Here is a 5,588-nt window from a genome sequence, read left to right as displayed (position 1 = left end):
CTCCTGTGATGGTGAGGGTGGCTTTGTTCCCAGAGATGGATCCAGAGAAGTGATTAGGGACCCCAGAGGGGCGGTTGTTTGTGTTGTAGATAAGCATGCGAGGAGACCGGCCTGGGGTCTGCTGGTACCAATCAGGGTAGTTACTTGTAGTGACTGACCCAGAGCTTAGGCCACATGTGAGTGTAACTGTTCCTCCTGGAGACACTGACAGTGATGGCTCCTGGGTCACCACAATCTGAAAATCAGCTCCTAAAACCAAGAGGAGACAAAGGTTTTGTTTTGGGAAACAAGAGTCACATGAGTCCCTGCTTTTATGTTCCCCCAACAGATGCAGAGTCCATTTCTCTGAACTGAGCCATAGGCAAGGAGCCCGAGAAGAAGCACCGACCAGGCCATGGTGGGGACCCTCACGCGATGTGGCCTCATGAGCTGTTTGGCGGGATTAGGGTGTTCCTGAGCCTTTTCATGTCTCCAAACCTATGAGAACAAGCAAGAGCTTCATGCAAATCAGCTCCCAGGCTCCTGCTGACCCAGTCTTGGTCCACACTGGCTGAGATGAAGGAAGAGAATTCCAGAGCAGAGCCCTCTGCCTCCAGGCCTGTGGGTCCCCACCCCTTGTGCATGGAGGACAGGCCACATCCAGGTCACACCCAGCCTTCCTGAGGCTGCATCTCATGACCCCAAATGGCTCAGAATCCCCTGCCTTGGCTCCTCCCTGGGGACTGTCTCCAACTGTCCCCACTGCTCCACTGCTTCTCCAGGATCAGAGTGAGGGTCAGGGTCAGGACCATCCCCAGGGCAGGGAGCAGATGTATAAAGACATCAGGGATGCTGCCCCCATGGACTCCAAGGTGGGTCCTCGAGGTCTGGTCTCTGTCTCTCTCTATCTCTGTCTCTCACCCGAGCTCCTTCTCTGTCAGCTGAGCCTCTGTCCCCACTCATGGTAGGGAGGCCACAGGCTCGCTCTGTCTCCACGATGACCTCTGTCTGTGGCCCCAGGTGTGTGCTATAATTTACAGGTTTATAAATAATCAACCTTTAGTTTTCAAACTATCCTGTGTTGTACCTGAAGGACCTCCAGAAACATAAGGGCGGGTCCGATCTCCACACTGGCTATGCAGAGGTCGAGACTCTCACAACACAGGACCTTCTGTTCCTGAAGGGACAACGATGTCTACCATCAGCTGTGACCATGGACATCATGGTTCAATTCCAGGCCTGGCCCGACACATCACAAGGACTGAGCCCTCAGCCCAGGGGACACACTCTGTCATCCTAAGGGGCTCAGGTGCAGTTTCTTTGCTCCCTTTTCAAACTTCCTGTTCACAATACCTCAGATCCCCACCCTCCTGTCCTCCCCCTTTGGGGACAAGGGGTCACACCGCCTTGGAGAAGTGGATCGGATGATATTTCCCTGTGAGCTCCGTCATGGACCCGATTCCTAGAAGACATTCTCTGCCTGCATGAAGGAGCTGTCGCTCTGGGGTAGAGTTTCCTGAGCTATGACAACACAGCAGTGTGGTGTGGCCACCATCCCAGTGCCGACATGTGCATCAGCAGAGCAGGGATGGGGCTGAAGGACCATGATAGCCTCACGACCTAAGAGTATTTCTTTTACTGAGAAATAGACAATGACAAGTGAATGTACACTAGCCTAAAAGAACCTTTCCCTGATCCCAAGGACAAAACTTTCTCTTTCCTTTCACACACTGTGTGCACAATTGGCTACTCTGAGTGATTCTGAGGTCAGAGATGATGAAGCAAGTGCCATTCCCAGAAGGTCCCCAAGATGCACCTGGGCCCAGGGCATCAACTGAAGAATCAGCAGAAACACATGGGGAGCCTAAGCAGACAGCTGCTGGGGCGCTCATTCACTTTGCAGTCAGGTAACTGGTTTTTGTCTCACTTCCCCACAGGCCTGGAGCACTGTGCCAGCATTGAGACTGCTGTCCCATGTTGAGCAGTAATACTCAGCCTCGTCCTCAGCCTGGAGCCCAGAGATGGTCAGGGTGGCTGTGCTGCCTGACTTGGAGCCAGAGAATCGATCAGGGACCCCTGAGGGTCGGTTACTACTACTATAGATGACGGTTCTGGGGCCTGTTCCCGGGAGCTGCTGGAACCAGCCAACATTATATCTACCGATGTTGGAGCTGCTTCCAGTGCAGGAGATGGTGACCCTCTGGCCCAGGGACCCAGACACTGAGGCCGGCTGAGTCAGCACAGACTGGGCCCAGGAACCTGCAAGAAGGAGAGAAATAGACAGGGTGATGCTGGAGTCTGGACCCCACATGTCCTCCCAGGGCCCCTACCCTTGTCCCACATCCAGTCACCTGTGCAGTGAGCGAGGAGGGTGAGGAGGAGAGGGGACCAGCCCATGGTGGAGGTCATCACTGATTCTGTCTTCGGTGGCCCCACAGCTGAGCAGAGCCTCCCCTCATCTCTCTCTTCCCCTCCCTCTTCATCCTCTGAGAGAGGGAAGGGCCTTCCCATGCAAATGAGACCTCAGCTCTCTGACCTCTCCCTGGTCTTGGGTCAGGTCCCTCTGCCTGAGGATGTCAGAGGGTGGGCAGAGGAGGGGCTGGTTGGGGCTGGTGTGTGGTTCGGGAGGTCCCACCTGTGAGCCCTGAGAAGAGGTCACAGTCAGTGCCAGGTGGTGTTCCCAGCTCTGATCAAGCCTCAGCCCTAAGAAATAAGCCTCATCTGCCTTCTAGAATCCTGACACCACCTCACCCTGCATGACATGGGGATCAGTTGGCCATAGGACTCAGGTTCTGTCTCCAGAGCTCTGTCCGCTCTCCTCCTATGATCTGGACAAGTCTCCCCGCATGTGGTCTCCCATGACTGTGGCATAGATTTTAGTCTACACTCTAATATCTCGGTGTGAGGGACTCCTGGGTCATTCAGTGGTTAAGCGTCTGTCTTTGGCTCAGTGCCTGATCCTGGAGTCCTGGGATCAAGCCCACCATCAGGCTCTGTGCAGGGAGCCTGCTTCTCCCTCTGCCTATGTCTCTATATCTCTCTGTGTGTGTCTCTACCATGGACCCCTTGGCTTTTCATGGGCCACTCAGTACTGAGATGGTGTCACTACACCAATTTGTCTGACATCACTGTCACATCCAGAGGAGTGAAGGGTCCCTGTGTACAAGTGGCCTCTTTGCGCAGGATGCTGAGATCTTCCTCCTATATTATGACCCTGGTTGCAGCCCTCTCCTTCTCTGAGTTTCCAGAAATACTGAAGACCCAGGGAGCTAGATTTTCCAGGTAGTGGGTGGAAGCCCTCGTGTGCTTTCCTGGAAAGGTTACACACTGAACATCATTGTCATCTTTCATTGTTTTAACCTGTTTTAAACATTAGGTCTCCCCACCCTGTGGGCAGGGACTCCCTCCCAGGGTCTGTCCTCCCTGCACATGGACACAGGTCCGCAGGAGCCCTGCCATGTGAGGTTGTGTGTGTGCCACTGACCTCAGAGCACTAGGGGCAGACGTGCCAGGGTGTTTTAGCAGGAAGATGTGACAGCTGGAGAATTTCTGCCAAGAATCCAGAGGAAGAGATTGCATATTGGTCACCCCCTAGACCAACTGTGCACATAAATTGGATGAATTTTTTTCCATATCATTATTTTTAATGTCCAAGGTTTATAATATGAGAGCCAGGTCTTTCTCCTCAACTCAAGTTTATAAATTTTCAACTGGCTTGTGAGGTCAACAGGGATACTTCTTCTTGTCTAATTTGGTTTCTGGGAAGACTTCATTCAGGTCCTCAATGGTCATCTGATCAAATGGAATTATGTTCTTCATCATCTCCAGCTCTTTTTCATGTTCTTCAATCCTGGCCTTTGAGAGGGACAAAAACTCAGCACAGCTTTTCACATATTCTTTTTCCTCAGCATCCACCTGGACAGTATATTTATCCTCTGACACAAGAAACTTCAGGGCATTAAACTTCTTCTCAAAGTCACCTACCCAGCCAGCCCTTGTCACATTGGCCTTGTAGTAAGCCCAGTCGGTAGAAGGTGGTTTCTCAGGAAGAGTAGCCAACCGGGAGGTATCTCATTCCACGATTTCAGGGAGTTGTCAATGCCCTTCTGGTTTCGGGGTATGATCTCCACAAAAGCTACCCAGTCAATGGTTTTTATTTTTATTTTTTTAATTTTTATTTATTTATGATAGTCACAGAGAGAGAGAGAGGCAGAGACTTAGGCAGAGGGAGAAGAAGGCTCCATGCACCCAGAGCCCGATGTGGGATTTGATCCCGGGTCTCCAGGATCGCGTCCTGGGCCAAAGGCAGGCGCCAAACCGCTGTGCTACCCAGGGATCTCCAGTCAATGGTTTTAGAGCAAGTTTTCGCCCAGCCATCTTGAGATCCTTCACTGACCCTGGCAACCCACAGTCCTGAATGTTCTTTTTAAGAAAATCTTCTCAATATGCATTGATGAAGACTCAATGATGACGTCACTGTGAAGACACAGGTGGAATTACGAGTATATTGTTCACATCTGTGCGTACTGCTTGGAGAATAACGATGGAAGTTGCATTTAAAACCTCCGTGCAGTGACACCTGGTGGCTCAGTGCTTGAGTATCTGCCCTTGGCTCAGGTCATTATTCCAGGGTACTGGGATCAAGACCTGCATCAGGCTTCCTGTGGGGACCCTGCTTCACCCTATGACTGTGTCTCTGTCTCTCTCTATTTGTGTCTAATGAATAAATAAATAAAACGTTTAAAAAAAGAATGACTTTGGCTTTCATTTAAATAGACATTTAAAAACATTTTATAGAAACATTTATCTCTTTTTTTTTCTAAAGTTTTTTTTTTATTTATTTATGATAGTCACACACACACAGAGAGAGAGAGGCGGAGACACAGGCAGAGGGAGAAGCAGGCTCCATGCACCGGGAGCCCGATGTGGGATTCGATCCCGGGTCTCCAGGATCGCGCCCTGGGCCAAAGGCAGGCGCCAAACTGCTGCGCCACCCAGGGATCCCTCTCTTTTTTTAACCTTATGATTATATCATGTGTCTGATCATGCAGGCAGGAAAACCTGAAGGGGTGCCCATGAGTCCCCATGAGGACCCTGTTGTATGAACTTCGCAGCCATCTGAGTGCCCTGCATTGGCCATGGTGTCCTTGAAACCAGAGAAGTGGCTGGGGACCCTGGAGCCCTGGTGAGTCTCAGTAGAACGTCAGCAGGTACTCAGGAAGCTTCCTTGCTGCTGGAACCACCGTATGGCCACTGCTGCAGCCGCTGCTCAGATTGCAGGTGAGTCTGGTTGTTATTCCCCAGGATACAGAGAGGGAGGGCGCTGGGTCAGCACAGGCTGGGACGGGGAACCTGCAGACACATTCATGGGTGATGGAGCAGGGGCCAGACTGAATTTCCTCAAACCTCTAAGCTAGACCAACTGACGTAGGCTGACAGTGGCTCTGTGTCCCTGAGGTCAGTCCTGACCTGTGCACTGACAGAGTAGAATGAATATTAAAGATCCCAGGCCAGGGTGACACAGTCCCTGGTCCCCTTCATGGGCTGGGCTACCCCAGGCCTCCTCTTCTCCTCCACCCTCTGCCATAGGAGGGGCTGTCCATGCACAT

General features: G+C 51.7%; 1 pseudogene; it reads right to left on the bottom strand.

The window, feature by feature from the left end:
* Window positions 1-3,675: 3,675 nt before the first annotated feature.
* On the bottom strand, window positions 3,676-4,151 carry LOC140619629 (ATP synthase subunit d, mitochondrial pseudogene; annotated as a pseudogene).
* Between the last annotated feature and the right edge of the window lie 1,437 nt (window positions 4,152-5,588).

The sequence above is a fragment of the Canis lupus genome, chromosome 27 (assembly GCF_048164855.1).
Source record: "Canis lupus baileyi chromosome 27, mCanLup2.hap1, whole genome shotgun sequence".
Taxonomy (NCBI): Eukaryota; Metazoa; Chordata; class Mammalia; order Carnivora; family Canidae; genus Canis; species Canis lupus.
The sequence above is the reverse complement of the archived record's forward strand: the minus strand, read 5'-3'. Positions and strand labels throughout refer to the sequence as shown.